Source organism: Podarcis muralis, chromosome 4, assembly GCF_964188315.1.
Source record: "Podarcis muralis chromosome 4, rPodMur119.hap1.1, whole genome shotgun sequence".
Classification (NCBI taxonomy): domain Eukaryota; kingdom Metazoa; phylum Chordata; class Lepidosauria; order Squamata; family Lacertidae; genus Podarcis; species Podarcis muralis.
Window position 1 is genome coordinate 29,950,130 of NC_135658.1, and position 18,322 is coordinate 29,968,451.

Consider the following 18,322-nt stretch of genomic DNA (forward strand, 5'->3'; position numbering starts at 1 on the left):
TATCCAATCACTGAACGTCACTTTCAATTCCTTATTTGCATATGCGGACCTGAGTGAAAACTATCTACAGTATCCCCCTGCTGGCCCAGGGTGAGAACTTCAGTACATAACAATGACTCTCTTCTTTTCATGGAAATGACTGATAAAAAGTTCCACAACTTCCTCTGATCTAGATCTCCTACTACATCTTCTACTATATTCTTGAACATTTGCCAGCCTCTTAAAAGACCTAGGACAGAAACATCACCTACACTTCGATTAGCTTCAATATATATTTCATAGCAATTTGTTTAATTCAGCCACAAGCAATATCATTTCATTGTGGAGCATCATCCTTGGTGGCAACTGGATTTTTTTTTACATATGCAGAATGGTTTCTTATTCCTGAAGCTTTTCATTCAATATGACTCAAGGCATCCAGATGTATTGACAGTGTCTTCAAAATGGAATGCGTGTTGTTTTTGAAACATTTCAAATGCACTTTTTAAAAACAATAGCTGGTGTAACTTTGATGGCAACAACCTTAAGATGAGCTGTGTGACGATAAAAGTGATTAGCAAAATATTAACACTTGAAAAATTACAGAGTCAAGGGTTTGAATCATTCTCTCAAATTCAGCTAATTACACATCCCTCTCTTTATTGTCTTTGGCTCAAAGTCTTTCACTCATACCCATTTTGTTAATCTGTCATTACGCACACTGCCTTCCATGGGGATTACAGAACATTTACAAGAATAAAATTAATGTGCCACAGACAAATCTGTATGTCCTCTTTTCGTTTCCGGTCTGAGTTATGAGACAGGGATTTAATCAAAGGCATTAAAAGTTATCTGCTGTTTACACTTTTTTTGTTTGTTTGTTAAAAAATAATAATTCTGCAGAGAACTCATCCTTTTTTGTTGCTGGCAGGACATCTCCATGGTGACAGCTGCATCATCAAGCTAGGAGAGGTCTTTCATCAAAGCAAAGGTTTTTCATTTATAAAGGAGGGGAGGAAATGAGATTGTATTTACAAGAGTGCACTCTGCAAACGAACTGGAGGCTCCGCGCAGTAAAAAATTGACAGAAGCCCCATTGCACTTGTGGGCTCAATCAGATCCATGTGTCACTTCTGGGCCTAACCTCCCAGTAATAGCACACAGTTGTGTAGCATGCACAATTCCGTTGCAGCATGAGGCAGACTTCAGCCAGCACTCTCCAAAGGCACGCTGTGAAGCGTGCTGGGCAGAGGGCAAACAAAATGGGGAATATAATGACGAGCATCTAAAAGGCTTCCCTTGCTTCAGCTCAGCCTTCATAGCAGAGTGATCCCAGGCCAGGGTGCAATTGCATCAGGATTGTTAAAAACAAAAAGCAAGGGCAGATAAAAGGATACAGACAATAAGCACCAAACCAAATCGGTACAGTGGCCTAGTTGCAATAATATATGTACCCTAAAAGGCATCTGAAGACCAGGTGTGTTCATGTGCGTTGCTGTATTTGTGCACTGTGTATTCATCTTGTTTATTGGTCTATGACTGCTTTTTATGAATATTTTGGAAGGGGTCCTAACATTTGCTACCTCTCTGAAAAACGCGCATGACAGCCAAGCACTTTGGAAATGGAGAGGAAAATCTGTTCAGAAAGAGAACAAAATAGTTGCTTCTGTAATTGCCTTCCTCCCCTCCCTAAAATGATGCCCATTAATGTAAATAGCACCGTGCCAAATTATTAAAAAGAATGTAATTGTTGCATCAAATTGTTGCTATGCAAGGGGGGGGGGTGTAAAGGGAGGAAATCCCCAAATTCCTCAGAAAATTTCAGCTCCAACAAAGAACCATTCTTATTATTTTAATGTAATGTTACATACAAATTAAATTTGTATTTGAGTCCTGTGGATGAATTCACACAATCAAAGACGTGAAAGAGTTTGCAAATTCAGAGTTTGCTTGGTTCTTATGTTGGCCCATTGGCCTGTTCTTCAAGGAAAGTCAGGGCTACATAGCTGAACAGAAAATGCAAAGTAGGAGAAGTCTGCTTTGTTTTAGATCAGCAAATTCTTAACACGGGAGAATCAGAAGGTTTACAGAATCAAGAGTGGGAGTCAGAGGGGTCTATCCAATGCTGTGTGAATGGCTTTTCACTTATGCAACAGGAGTTTCCCTTCCTTACCTCACCTTTCCCTGTGTGTTCCCAAAATCTGCTCCAGATGGTCCCCCAATCCTCTGGGGCAGATTTTGAGGGTGTCTGAGGGAAATTCTATGGCACAAGCAGAAGTCTGTTTTTCAAGCAGAACGGCAGTGTTGGGTACAATCTGGAGGTTCAGAAGCAGGAGAATTATCTCTCTGCACAAGATACATATTGCAATCAAGTCTTCTCTGGTTTTCCTTTATTGCTGTTTTTTCTTCATTTTTCCATCCTCCCTCTGTACCTTTGTTTGCAAGTGTCCCAAGGCAATTGCACCAATTCACCACACTCTTGGATAGTTTTTGTTTCATTTTAAAGTTCCTATGTTAGGTTTCCATCATTAATCTTTATTTATATATCCATGGTGCAAGCTTCTTGGGACCAGCACTGGTCCTTTTTGCATGTCTAGATTTTTCTTTGCCAGTATTACAAAGAGCAATGTGTTGCTGATGCTGGATGAGAACCAATACTTGCCTTGGACCACCTATTGAGTTTACGTCTGAGAGAAGATCTGAGCCAATGATTTCCCAGTGTACAGCTCACATTCCTAACCGCATCTTAAGCAATGTCATACTGCCAAATTCATTGTTTCGTTCGGCTAATTGTTTTGGCATGCGAAAAGACTAGATGTCATGTATCTAGGGATAACAGAGGGCCTAAAAGATCACACAGGGAGGATCGTGCTAACGTCCCACTTCTCTGAAGGACGGATAAGTTATTTCTAGCACGTTCCAGCACAACTGTGTGTGCAATGATGATGCCCTGGGAAATATCACACAGGCACAAATACTCCGTATGGGATCAGTCCACCTCATGAATGGAATTCTAATGTTTTCTCAGCTGTGATGTCTCGACTAACAAAAATGATTTTGGGAGACAGCCACAGAGCTAAGGCCCCATCGGCACTATATATTTAAAGCTGTATCATACCACTTTATACAGTCATGGCTTTCCCCCAAAGAATCCTGGGAAGTGTAGTCCGTAAAGGGTGTCCAGCGTGGTTTCACAATCAATCCCTTTTCCTAAGGAACTCTGCGAATTGTAGCTGTGTGAGGGGAACAGCAGTCTCCTAACACTTCTCAACACCCTTAACAAACTACACTTCCTATGATCCTTTGGGGGAAGCTGTTTAAAGTGGTATGATACTGCTTTAATTGTATAATGCAGATGGGGGTCTAAGGGTTTTTAGAATATTCATTTATGCTTTAGTATATTCTTACAGCAGAGACCTTTCTGTTCTCGCTCTCCTCTACCCTTGATAAATATTTGGCAAAGCCTAGGAGATACTGGACCATAAAGAAGGCTGATCACCGAAGAATTGATGCTTTTGAATTATGGTGCTGGAGGAGACTCTTGAGAGTCCCATGGACTGCAAGAAGATCAAACCATCGGCTGGGTGAGGACTGCAGGGCCTGCTCCCTTCCAGGGCCTTTTCCAACCGGCCCAGGGGGCGTGGCCCAGGCCATCTCTCCCGGCTATAAAGGGACTCCTGCAGCAGGGAAGCCTCGGACCATCGGCTGGGTGAGGACTGCAGGGCCTGCTCCCTTCCAGGGCCTTTTCCATCTGGCCCAGGGGGTGTGGCCCAGGCCCTCTCTCCCAGCTATAAAGGGACTCCTGCAGCAGGGAAGCCTCGGACCATCGGCTGGGTGAGGACTGCAGGGCCTGCTCCCTTCCAGGGCCTTTTCCATCTGGCCCAGGGGGTGTGGCCCAGGCCCTCTCTCCCAGCTATAAAGGGACTCCTGCAGCAGGGAAGCCTCGGACCATCGGCTGGGTGAGGACTGCAGGGCCTGCTCCCTTCCAGGGCCTTTTCCAACCGGCCCAGGGGGCGTGGCCCAGGCCATCTCTCCCGGCTATAAAGGGACTCCTGCAGCAGGGAAGCCTCGGACCATCGGCTGGGTGAGGACTGCAGGGCCTGCTCCCTTCCAGGGCCTTTTCCATCTGGCCCAGGGGGTGTGGCCCAGGCCCTCTCTCCCAGCTATAAAGGGACTCCTGCAGCAGGGAAGCCTCGGACCATCGGCTGGGTGAGGACTGCAGGGCCTGCTCCCTTCCAGGGCCTTTTCCAACCGGCCCAGGGGGCGTGGCCCAGGCCATCTCTCCCGGCTATAAAGGGACTCCTGCAGCAGGGAAGCCTCGGACCATCGGCTGGGTGAGGACTGCAGGGCCTGCTCCCTTCCAGGGCCTTTTCCAACCGGCCCAGGGGGCGTGGCCCAGGCCATCTCTCCCGGCTATAAAGGGACTCCTGCAGCAGGGAAGCCTCAGACCATCGGCTGGGTGAGGACTGCAGGGCCTGCTCCCTTCCAGGGCCTTTTCCAACTGGCCCAGGGGGCGTGGCCCAGGCCCTTATTTGGAACAAACTGTTGGGGAAGCTGGGAAGTGTTCTGCCATTGCTTCCCTGTTCCAGGTGGCTAATGTACTTTAAAATGTCCTCAAGCAGTCGGTGGCAATTTAAATTTTTATTCCTTTTTTCCCTTTTTTCCTTTGCTGGGGGTGGGTGGGTGGGTGGGATTGTTGGTTGGGGATTAATTTTAGTATAACTGTTGTGTTCCTTTTTGTTGTTGTTGTTTTATTGGTTCTGTATAGTTTGTGTTTTGTTTTTAAGGGGTGGGATCAGGGCTGCCTGGGAGTGGCTCCCCAGCCAACACGATGGCTGGGACAAGTTCCACAGGGGGGGAAGCACTGGGACATCCGATCTCGGTGATCATGGGCAGGAGGCGGAGTTACGCTAAGACCAGACCATGTCATTACCGAGGAGGCAGGTTTAGTCGTTGTTTGAAGACTATCCCTGCCTCCGGGTCTGGCCTTGACCGGATGGATACTGGAATCAGCAAGGGATACCCACATGACCTGAAAGTGTTGCTGTGCAATGCCAGGTCAATGATGAATAAAACCACTGCCATCCACGACCTGATTGTGGATGGAGGATTTGACCTGGCATGTGTGACAGAGACCTGGTTGGAGGAAGCAGATGGGCCTGTCCTTGCCGCTGCTTGCCCACCAGGTTTCTCTTACGCACAGCAACCCAGGTCATGTGGGCGGGGAGGGGGGGTTGCAGTGATTTTTAGGAAGTCACTAGCTTGCACCGGGCGTCCTACTGGGAAGATCCAGTTTTCTGAGTGCATGTTCTGGAAGTTGGGCAATAGGGGCAGTACAGGATTCCTTTTGGTGTACCGACCTCCCCGCTGCACCAAGGATTCCCTGTCCGAGCTGCTTCAGGTCGTGTCGGATTTTCTCCTGGAGACACCTAGTTTGGTTGTCCTAGGGGATTTTAACATCCATGCTGACACGACCTTACAAGGGGCCGCTCGGGACTTCGTGGAAAGCATGGCCTCCATGGGGCTGTCCCTGAATAAGTTTGGCCCAACTCATAGTCATGGACATGCCTTAGACCTGGTGTTCACCTCTAGTGACGTGGGTGATCTGACACTAAGTAAAAGTGAAACAAAAGAAGTGCCATGGTCAGATCACTTCCTGGTGCAACTGGACTTCTCCGCGACCCTTCCCCTCTGCAGGGAGGTAGGACCAATTCGGATGGTCCGCCCCCACCACTTAATGGATCCAAATGGTTTCCAGAGAGTGGTAGGGGATGCTTTATCCCATGTTGATGGCCTTTCAGCTGATTCCCTGGTGGCCCGCTGGAATGCGGAGTTAACCAGGGCTATCGACTGTCTGGCTCCGAAGCGCCCTCTCCGATTGCATGGAGCCCGGACAGCCCCGTGGTTTTCTTCGGAGCTGAGGGCGATGAAACAATCGCTGAGACGGCTAGAGCGTCGGTGGCAGAAAACTCACTCCGAATCTGACCGGACACAGGTTAGAGCTCAACGTCGAGCCTACCAAGTGGCGATAGCGACGGCGAAGAAGACTTTCTTCGCCGCCTCTATTGCATCTGCAGAAAATAGTAGCAGGAGACTCTTTCAGGTGGTTCGCAATTTAACGGAACCACCTTTACCACCGGGGCCTTGTAAAGACCCCAAGATCTCCTGCAACGATTTTGCAAAGTTTTTTGCAGATAAAATCACTCATATTCGGAAGGAGCTAGACACCACCGTGGGAGCAGGGCTGGGGCGGGAGAGTGCTGGAGCTCTGTCTGGTCAAGTTGCATGGAATCAATTTCAATCCGTTACCCCCGAGGATGTGGACAGGCTGCTTGGACGCGTGAAACCAACCACCTGTCTCCTTGATCCTTGCCCATCCTGGCTAATAAAAGCAAGCCGGGAAGGGCTGGGCGATGGGCTCTGCGGGGTGGTGAATGCTTCCCTCTGTGAGGGAACATTCCCAGATCCGCTGAAAGAGGCGATCGTTAAACCGCTTCTTAAAAAACCATCTTTAGACCCGGCCAGTATGGCCAACTATCGCCCAGTCTCAAATCTTCCATTCTTGGGCAAGGTGATTGAGCGCGTGGTTGCTGAACAACTCCAGGCACGCCTGGAGGATGCGGACCATTTGGATCCCTTCCAATCGGGATTCAGGCCTCACCATGGGACTGAAACTGCCTTGGTCGCGCTGGTTGATGATCTCCGGCGAGCTAGGGACAAAGGTGAGAGTTGTTTCCTGGTTCTGCTGGATCTCTCAGCGGCCTTTGATACAATCGACCATAACATCCTTCTGGACCGCCTAGAGGGGCTGGGAGCTGGGGGCACTGTCATACAGTGGTTCCGCTCCTTCCTCCTGGGCCGTGTTCAGAAAGTGGTGGTGGGGGATGAGTGTTCAGACCCCTGGGCCCTCACTTGTGGGGTGCCTCAGGGTTCGGTCCTCTCCCCCATGCTTTTTAACATCTATATGAAGCCGCTGGGAGAGATCATCAGGGGGTTTGGACTGGGTGTTCATCAATATGCAGATGATACCCAGCTCTACCTCTCTTTTAAATCAGAACCAGTGAAGGCAGTGAAGGTCCTGTGTGAGTGCCTGGAGGCGGTTGGAGGATGGATGGTGGCTAATGGATTGAGGTTGAATCCTGACAAGACAGAAGTACTGTTTTTGGGAGACAGGGAGCGGGCTCGTGTGGAGGACTCCCTGGTCCTGAATGGGGTAACTGTGCCCCTGAAGGACCAGGTGCGCAGCCTAGGAGTCATTCTGGACTCACAGCTGTCCATGGAGGCGCAGGTTAATTCTGTATCCAGGGCAGCTGTCTACCAACTCCACCTGGTACGCAGGCTGAGACCCTACCTGCCCGCGGACTGTCTCGCCAGAGTGGTGCATGCTCTAGTTATCTCCCGCTTGGACTACTGCAATGCGCTCTACGTGGGGCTACCTTTGAAGGTGACTCGGAAACTACAACTAATCCAGAATGCGGCAGCTAGACTGGTGACTGGGGGCGGCCGCCGAGACCACATAACACCGGTCTTGAAAGACCTACATTGGCTCCCAGTACGTTTCCGAGCACAATTCAAAGTGCTGGTGTTGACCTTTAAAGCCCTAAACGGCCTCGGCCCAGTATACCTTAAGGAGCGTCTCCTCCCCCATCGTTCTGCCCGGACACTGAGGTCCAGCTCCGAGGGCCTTCTGGCGGTTCCCTCATTGCGAGAAGCCAAGTTACAGGGAACCAGGCAGAGGGCCTTCTCGGTAGTGGCGCCCGCCCTGTGGAACGCCCTCCCATCAGATGTCAAAGCGATAAATAACTACCTGACATTCAGAAGGCATCTTAAGGCAGCCCTGTTCAGGGAAGTTTTTAATCTGTGATATTTTACTGTATCTTTGGTTTTTATGGAAGCCGCCCAGAGTGGCTGGGGAAACCCAGCCAGATGGGCGGGGTACAAATAATAAATTATTATTATTATTATTATAAACCTATCCATTCTGAAGGAAATCAGCCCTGAGTGCTCACTGGAAGGACAGATCCTGAAGCTGAGACTCCAATACTTTGGACACCTCATGAGAAGAGAAGACTTCCTGGAAAAGAACCTGATGTTGGGAAAGATGGAGGGCACAAGGGGACGACAGAGGATGAGATGGTTGGATAGTGTTCTCGAAGCTACAAACACGAGTTTTACCAAACTGCGGGAGGCAGGGGAAGACAGGAGTGCCTGGCGTGCTCTGGTCCATGGGGTCACAAAGAGTGGGACACAACTAAACGACTAAACAACAACAACAAGGAGATACTGTTGACCCAAAGCCCCTCTTCGTTTCAACAGAATTGTACAAATTCTAGTGCAAACGGCAATAAAATAAATAAAGGCCTACTGCAAGAGAGGCACTTTGAGGATTGCTCCCACAAAAGATACCGTACTTCCTTTTATAATCCCACAAATATTGCTTCGGCTCTTTCTATCATCATTAAAGGGAAAGGCAAATAACCATCATAAAAATCTTACAATTAAACCGCTAAATGCTTCCTCCCAATTGCGAGCCATTTGGTCATGTCCATCACAAAGTTCCTCTGCATGATGGGGAAACTGAAACCAGGCTAAACACTATAAAGTATGCTCATTTTATTGCAATCCAATACCCAAGCAACCTGGCAATTCATCAGCATATGGCTGTGTGACTGAGATTTCACACACCTAAACAATAAAAGGGGAAGGAAGAACACAATACCGCACTGCTATGAGATGGTATTTCAATGCAATCTGTTCTTAAGAAGGGATTAGTTATAAGAGAGCAAAGCATCCTAGGCTGGGCTCGACTAATGTTTCTGAATAGGTGACATCAATAGTCTCTTGCATTTAGAAGGGTTTTCCCCTGCCAGATTTGCACTTTGCTTTGCTTTGAAGTACAGTGCAAGACTGCCATTTGGTGGCCAGACATTCAAAGTGATAAGGCATAGTAGTCTACTCAGAACATCAAATGTATCAGTAACTCTTAATAAAACAACTTCTATTCACAGAATTGTGATGAACTAACAAAATACTTAAGCTAATATTTCAAAATAACCCTCATCCATAAGGTTTACATAAGACCCGCTTATTTGATGCCCTGTAATAGTCTAGAAGTTCAAAAACATAATTACATCCACTCTCATTTGAAAAAGTGTGAGAACATCACACTAATTTCTGAGAACCACAGTCTTTTGCTTTTGCTTTTTTTTGTAATGGCATTCCTAGAAACTTCCATTTTTTAAAAAAACAGTATTTAATCATTACAGCAACAAACACTACATCTTTTTGACGTAACCTATGGCTCAGTTTGCATATAATGCTAAGCCAAATCATGGCTTAGCATAAACACATGTTTGTGCATGTTTGCCCAAAAGGAGATGGTAGCCATTTTGTTTGTTCTCCAGGATCCGGATCCTGCCACAGGACTGTGAACAACACTATAGTTTTGTTAGCATGTCATCCAAACACAGAGTTGTGGTTGCGTCTCGAGGCACCAAGACCCACCCCCAAAATAAATACACACAGACACTTATATTAGTTTAAGTTTTTGGGCAAATTTTGACCACAGCTTTATTGCAATACAATCACGTGAGAGGTATTGGCTTAGGCATTGACTCCCCACTATAAATGACTCCACTTCTCAGGGTGATCATTCAATGAGGTAAACCAAACGAGGGAGCAAGGTTGATGAGGACCAACCTAAGCTCACCCCGGGGTTCCTGTGGTCCTGGCATGGCCCTAGCCCCTCAAGCGGACTTCGGACGAGATCCAGGACCCCCAGAATCCTTTAACGGAATACCCAATTCCTGGAGGGGCCGCACCTCCCCTCCCCACAATCCAACTGAGCCAATGCCTAACCACCACCTTACAAGTTGTGACGATTTGCTAAGGGGTCGACGAAAACCAAATGGCTAAAAGCCAATCTGCCAAATGGAAAAAAATTCCTACCCAGCCCCTCTTCCAAAACCAAAGCAAGGCCAAGCGACTCTACCTAAACTAGGGAGGGTGGGCAGGTGTTCAGCTGTGCAAATGCAAGTGACCCACTTGCATCACACTGCTGCTGCTTTTAAAGCCCCCGGGATCACGCCACCTACTGGCTATTGGCTAAAACAGCCTGGCATGATCCCAGGGGAATGGCCAGGACTTCCTGCTCCTTCCCCTCCCCATTTTAACCCTGTCAGGTGAGCTCTTGGGTCCCGAGTGCAACCAGTGAAGGAGGATCCTAGAGGATTAGTATCCTTAGGCTTTTCATATAAACAGTTATCCATGTAATCAGTTATCAGTTAGCAATATATTCACATATATTCACATATAACCAGAGGTTTTACAGTGATTTTATAATCCATTTGAATCATAAAAGCTTTTGCTTAGCTTAACGGCAAAATTGCTTGAAATTGCAAGTTTCCAGAATGAACCCTGCCCCAGTACTTTCTTGCTCTCTATAAAAGAGGATGCTATAAATCTGAGATGCTGGTACATCTCCCCCCTCTTGTCCAGACTAAGTCTGTACACAAAAGAGGAAGGTGCTAACTGCGATGGTCCTTAAATGAACAGATGGTCATTGGGGAGTAGCAGAGTTCCTCCTTGCCTTAAGTTTCTATTTTGCACCGATAAATGTGGGGGAAGGGTCGGCATGTTCAGACTGAAAAAGCAGAAGTTGGGAGAAGAACTCTTTGTACGGTCAGGAGCCAGGCTTGAATGCGTTCATTAGCTTATTTTTGCTGGCGTTCACAATTGTATTCGATTATGTCATGATCTGTAATGTTGTACTCAGGTATATAACCCCAGAGCGACAGGGCTCTGGGCCCAGTCTTTTGGAAAGGATTCCACTGGGTCAATTATTGCTCACCTTCGTTTTCTCCATTTGCTGCGTCTGTCAATTCTTTGACTCTATTGAGTTGGACACTGGTACCTTTATCAAAATCTTTGCAACACCAGGACCCTCTGTTATGAGGATCCCATTTGTCTCCCTCCGAAAACCATGACTTGTAAACAAAGAACAAATCTTGATTAGAGCTCATGGTTTGTATGGAGGAAGATGAACCATGAGCCCAGGTTCAAATGACACACTAACCCAAACCATGGCTTAGTACTGAGTAGTGTGGCGGCATCAGCACAGTGCCCACACTGTCCTCTCCAGGAACTCATGCATTTACATTAAGGCATGATTTGGCTTAGCATTACATGCAAATTGGATAGTCACATCAGTTAAGAGGCTCCATTTTGGAAGCAGATTCTTTTTTGGTTTTTTTTACAAATGTTTATTGTAATCCAGATAGCTTGAGACAGTAGCCATTTTTCAGTTGTTAAAAGCATGTATGGGGGCAGCATTGGGGCAACAGGCTGTATCCAGAAAGAGACATGTTTCAAAGTCTGAAGTAATCAGACAAAAAGAAGGAGGAGGAGGAGGAGGAGGGAAGACGAAGAAGAAGAAGAGAACTGCTGTCACAATTCCACTGAACTTGCATGTGTCATCTGCACTTCATGGTGGATGTGTGTATTTTAGTATTATTCCTCCTTATAGCAGAAACACACTGAAATATTCAGCAAGGTGGGCTCCGCAACATTTAATGGCAACTGATTATCCAAAAGCTAGATTTCAGGCAAAAGCAGTTTCAAACATGGCCACCACTAGGTAGAAAACTCATGTGATATCTTAGATGCATGCAAATGCATTTCGAACAAAAAATAATCTTCTTCCCCTGGAATAAAATGTTAATTGCATAATATGAACCTCACTGCAAAAGCCAGGTTCTGACATTTCAATATTAGTTAATTTTTAGGGAGAATATTATATTGCTAACGCTTTTGTAAATTTCATCTCTTTAAAGCTCAGGCAATAATGAAGAGTCTAACACACTGTCTGGAATTCTAACCATTCCAAAGTCTCTCTGTCCAAGTTCAGAATCAGAATGCAACAATACTATACAGAAACGTGGGTGCATTAACAGAAATGGGGCAAGAAAACGGAATACAGATGTCAAGTTTCAACAAGTCATTCCACACCATCTACAGCTGGAACTAGTACAAAAGCAACACACATGTGGTGATAATGTAAGCATTTCATGGAATGATAAGGGCAGTAAAAGCAGCTTAAAGTGTAAACCCCTGAACCTTGAGACACCTTCTTCAAATTCCAAAAGTGAATGTATAATAATAATTCAGGCCTTTTGTACTTTAGGAAAATGAAAACGGAGACATCTGCAATCTTGGGAAGGGTGAGGAAGGGAGAGGTTAGACATACTCCTTTACTGCTCTGTTTCCTGATCTAAACTGAGGCTGTGCTGCCCCCTTGTCAAAATGTCCAGCAGGAAGAAAAAAGCATTAAAACTGGCAGAGCTAACTGCACACTGCAAAATCTGACAGGGATTTCTCCAATGTCATATTCCACCTATATTTTCCTCAAGGCACCAAGAGTCATTTTACTTTATAAAATTTAGCAAGCAAAATCAGGTTTGCACACAATTGTCCATCTCCCTCTTCCTTGATAGTAATAAACAAATTTATTTAAAACACACCATTTGAAAGCTCTGTTTACTATAACTGCTGGAGTAGTTTGTCCCCACCCCCACCCCCAAAGTGCACCCCAGTGACAGCTTCAATAGTTGTTTTAGTTTTATAATGGATTCTGGATTCAGTGGTGTCCCTAACCAATATTCAATGGATCTGCAAAAGGCTCTTGGTTGAGGTTCCAATAAATACTATGGGAGACGATGAGGGTGGCAGACAATGCCCATTCAGGAGCAATGCAGTAATACCAAAGGCATCTCAGGTCTAATGAGTCCACCGGGCAGCACTGAAGATGTGCAATGGCACCTTGAGTATTCTGATTGCAAGAAAGCAGATAATAAATCTTGATAAATAAATACATTAAGGCTTTCCAAATTTGACATTATTGGTTTTAATACTGCTTGCATTCATCATCTTTGAAACTGTGAAGAGTGATAAGGTCCTTTTTACTGGCCCAGAAATGGAAACAAGAGGAAATACCGACGATAGAAGACTGGAGATCGAAACTGACGGACTATGAAGAATTGGATAAGCTAACTGGGAAAATCAGATATCTTAAAGACCAAAAGTTCATCGAAGACTGGGGAAAATTTGTAGAATATCTGAAAAATATATGTGATGTGCAAACAACGTTAGTGGGATTTAAAGAAGCATTGTGAAATTTGAGAGGTATTGTCAAAAACAATAGATGTGGGAGGGAAGACTAAAGACAATACTAAATGAGAAGGAATGCGTAATTAAGAGGTATAGATGGATGATTGTCAGAGAAGCTGAAGGAAGTCCAAAAAGAGAGAATTTGTTTGTTAAAAATTGGACAAAATTGTATATTTGTGTTGTAAAACAATAAAAATTATTATATAAAAAAAGAGTGATAAGGTCCTGCTAACCTACAAGAGGGGGAGAAAAGGAGAGCTTCAGCCGTGTGAGTTACAAATGGAACACGTCTGCAACTGATACTTGCTGTAATTACTTACAAAGCTTGAAGGCTGTTTTAGGAACAAGTTTGGTCAGACAGAAGCAATTTTTTTTTTTTTTACTTCTCTGTTGTAAAAATGAGGGGGGGTGAGTTTCAGTGATTCATTAATGTTCTCCCTATTGCTATAATGATGGATACAGGGGCAACTTGCACAATTTTAAAGAATTTGTCATTGCCTGGGCATGTTGTACTCAAGCATACCAGAGGGATAAAATAATGGGGAGGAGGGGAGCAGGAGAAAATAAATAATAATATTTGGATACAGTATATGTATGTTGAATGTAATGTTAAACTGCTAAAAGATGTTTATTTATTTTTGAACACATCATTGTAGTATTGTTGCACGGTAAGAACTAAATAAAATAAAATAAAAAGGCACATCCACAAAAAGAAAAAAAAGAGAGAGAGAGAGAGAGAGAGAGAGAGAGAGAGAGAGAGAGAGAGAAACGGGAGGCTTAACATGGTGTCATGAAAAGGAACCTTGACCCAGAATTAAATTCAGTGTGTTTTCAGCATCATTTTTATGGATTATTGTTTGAACGAGCCAAAATGAAAAGCATTACATGAGACTGCATCATGATCCAGAGATCATGAGATGCAATGGCACCATTGCAATGGCACCATTGTTCTTTGGTCAGACATCACCTGAAGTACTTACTGTGCCCAGTTCTGGATATCACAGTTTAAAGAGGGTATCAGCAAACTGGGGCATGTCCAAAAAAATAATGACAAGAATGGGAAAAGACCCGAAGATCAGGTCCTCTGGCGAAAGTTTCAATCAACTGAGCATTTTTAGCCGAGAGAAGAGATGATATGATGGCCGTCTTCAAATTTTTGTTGCATAGATAGATCAATTCTGTTTTATGCTGTTCCTAAGGGTAAGGCCAGAATCAACAAGTTCAAATTAGAAGAAAGGGGATTTCAACAAAGCATTAGGTAGAACTTCCTGTTGCCATGAGCTGTGAAATTTAGAAGGCGTGTCAAGGTGTTGGCAGTCTGACCAGAAGTGATGTCATGAGGACCGAGTGCTGAGGAAATAACATCACAGCCTGATAAGGGGACAAAGATGATGTGTGGGTCTCAGTCACCAAGAAAGAGAAAGGTAAACAGGAGCTGATAAACCGACATACAGGAAAAGAAATGGGAGTGAACGAGGCAACAGCAGAGAGAATGAGGGTGAATGGAAGACTGTGAGAGATTATGGTGAAAGAAAGTAGGCTAGGAGCCTGGCATGAAGGACAGAGTGAACATGGGGGAAGCTGTAATGGAGGGCAGAAAGGGAGTGTAACTCTCTATGGAGCAGAAGAGGAGGAGGAACAAGCAAACAACCAAGGAGCAACAGGCAAAACCTGGTAAAGTAACAAGGTAAAGGTAAATGACCCTGGATGGTTGAGTCCTGTCAAAGGCGACTATGGGGTGTGGTGCTCATCTTGCTTTTCAGGCAGGGGGAGCCAGCGTTTGTCCATAGACAACTTTCCTGGTCATGTGACTAAACCACTTCTGGTGCAATGGAGCACTGTGACAGAAGCCAGAGCACACAGAAACGCTGTTTACCTTCCTGCCACAGTGGCACCAATTTATCTACTTGCACTGGTATGCTTTCAAACTGCTAGGTCGGCAGAAGCTGGGACAGAGCAACAGGAGCTGACTCTGTCGTGCATATGAGACATTGTGGAGCTCTGAAGGCACTTGGGACTTTCACGGAAATAAGGTAGAATTATACACCTGCTTTATTCTTATTTTCCTTTGGCCAGGGTAATGGAGAAAACTCTCCAAAGGTTAGCTCGACATTTATGCAACTCTTTGGAGATTTGTTCATCAGTATCTGTCAGGAAAGCACAAGTTTGGCACAAATACTGCAAAAAAATAAAAAAATTAAACCCTATGACTGGACATTTTCCTCTGTCACAGTATTCCACATATTACCTGTTTGGTGTTACAGTTTTGAAACTTTGTTAATTGCCAGGAAGAGAATAAGTGTGTATTGGGCGAGTGCCTGGCTGTACCTATATTCAATGCTGTCTCATGTAGCAAGGTGTAGGGATAGGTGAATCTGTCAAATCTCAGTTTCTTATTTTTCAATCATAAGTTCAGTCCTTCACATTTACATTACTGTGATGTTCCCCACCCCCAGTCATCCTGAAGATTCATCAGCATTCTAGTGTGAATTTCTCGTAATATATAAGTATGTGCACATAGGCCTAATAGACACATTTTTGCAAAGCAACTTTCCCTGATATAATGCATTTTGTGTTATTTTCACTAATACATGCATTTTAGACACCTTTTGCTTTAGCATGCACATTTTGTAGCCATTACTAGGCTAAAGGACCATACTGCAAAATTCAAAGAAGCGTGAAATTTGAAGGGTGGCTGTGTTTTAAGCTCATATATTGTTTCAGAAAGCAGAGATTTTGTTTGTGTGCCTTTAAATGCCAACCAAATCTAATTTTATCCCTCGTCCTTAGTAAGGTGTCATGGTAAGCGTCAAAAGATAAGACAGGCACTGCCTCTGTGATATGATCTCTTGGAAGGTTTCTGAATCCCTCCCTTTAATCACAGTGTTATCAGTGCTCAAGTGGGAAGACATAAATTTCTTGATATGAATTTATTTTATGCCTAAAGAAGTCAATTTCATTTATCACAACTAATATTTTGTTTTCTGCAAATCTGTTGTCACACAATTCCATGGAGAAATCTCAGCAGTGGTTATTTCAGGAGGCGGAGGCACACCTATGAGTGGCATTTCTGGCAAGTTGTAATATTCTATTTGCACACACGGCGGAGCTGCAAGCCAACAAAACAAAACCTGCTTTTAGCCAGCTCCATGCAAGCAGAGAAATATTTTATATCTCAAACGAAATACTTCTGCAAATGGGCAGTGCATTCCATTAAAATGCCCTCACACACCATTATTATTCATCTTTGACAGTAATGAAGCAAGAATTCCAAGAATATTAACATCTACCAATACAATACATACCATCCACTATACATTTCAGGAAGTTGTTTGTCCTTTTTGTGTTTGGACACTTGTTAGAATACTGTAATCAAATGTTGCACGATGGCTCCTGAGATGAAGCAGCAGGTTTTTGCCTATGTTCGGATATGACTGGATGCCATTTTGAATCAAGAAGCTGGACCGAACCTTTCAAAATTGCAGAGATTTTAAAACTACATGGATTTCAAAACTACATGGATTTTTGTGGTTTCAGCAATGCCAGTACAAGGTAGCTAGTAAAATATATCTTTATCTAGATTGAAATTGATTAGATAGATAGATAGATAGATAGATAGATAGATAGATAGATAGATGATAGATAGATGATGATAGATAGATAGATAGATAGATAGATAGATAGATAGATGATAGATAGATATAGATAGATATAGATAGAGAGAGAGAGAGAGAGAGAGATGATAGATAGATAGATAGATGATAGATAGATAGATAGATAGATAGATAGATAGATGATAGATAGATATAGATATAGATATAGATATAGATATAGATGATAGATAGTTGGTTGATAGATAGATAGATGATAGATTAGATAGATGGATAGATAGATGATAGATAGATAAATGAGAGATAGATAGATGATAGATGATAGATAGATAGATAGATATAGATAGATGATAGATAGATGATAGATAGATAGATAGATAGATAGATGATAGATAGATAGATATAGATAGATAGATGATAGATGATAGATGATAGATAGATAGATAGATAAATGATAGATAGATATAAAGATATAAATTCATTCACTAGCAAATAGAAAGGGATATAATCTGCAAGCATTTTACTGTCAAGCAACGGCACAAGAGTCCTCTAACTTTATCCTCCAGGGGAGAGCTAAGCCTTTCTGTCAGCAATCTGCAGACTTCTGCTGAGAACTGCTAAAACTATTTACGGCTTGCTATTAAACAATGTACTGACAAATTTTTGTATGAGGGCACACATAACTTCAGACGTGAGATGATGTTCAGAGTTGGCAACCGGAAATGGGTGAAATTCAAGCAAACTCCACAAACCAACAGAGTCAACCACTGTTGCATTTCTGCTTTCACTCTATGCTTCAGTCTTGTGTTGGGGTTCCCAACATGGAATCTGTGGGCACCATGGCACCCTCAGACATACTCCTAAGCACATGCAAAGGCCTCTTGCCCCTCCATATTGGTTGATGATTTTTTTGTTGTTGTTGCTTGGTTGGGAGATAGTTGCCTGTTTGGAAGGGAGGGTTGCCTGCCTCTTTTACCTGTTTTCATCAGTTTTGGGAGGTGTAAGTGTAGGTTGCTGTTGGGGAAGATTCTGAGCATCACTTTTTCTGCTGCAAAACCTGTGTTTTGAGGTATTTCCTAAACTTCTAATTGCATCCCTGCGCCCACAAAGATTATGGATCCCTTACATATTATAATAATAATGCCTAATCTAAACTAGGCTCCATTTTTATTTATAATATGACTGCTTTGCATTTCAAGCGACACTACACGGTGCACAGTGCATATGCAATGTATTTAGCACAGGAGTGCACAACCCCAATTACTAGAAACCTACTTTGATGTTTTTTTACTAATTCAAGAAGGCTGTTGCTATGTTAATCACATATAAGTGCTGCCTTCCAGTTAACCCCTTTCTCTGTTATCAACCTTTATCTCTGTCCACTCCACCATGCTCTCTTTCTCCTCTCTGCATCGTAACAGCTCTCTCTGAAGCCCTGTTTTCTCTTTCCACCAAGTGCAACTCTCTTTTCCATGAGCACTCCCACCTCTATTTGCCACCCTCTTTTTGTGTTTCCTTGCCCGCTCTTCTTTCCACAGCCTCGCCTCTTTATCCCCCTTTGTCAACTC

General features: G+C 44.1%; 1 protein-coding gene across 4 annotated transcripts in view; it reads right to left on the bottom strand.

The window, feature by feature from the left end:
- DCLK1 (doublecortin like kinase 1) overlaps positions 1 to 18,322 on the bottom strand; it is a 206,843-nt gene that overhangs the window by 109,551 nt on the left and 78,970 nt on the right. The window lies entirely within an intron of this gene.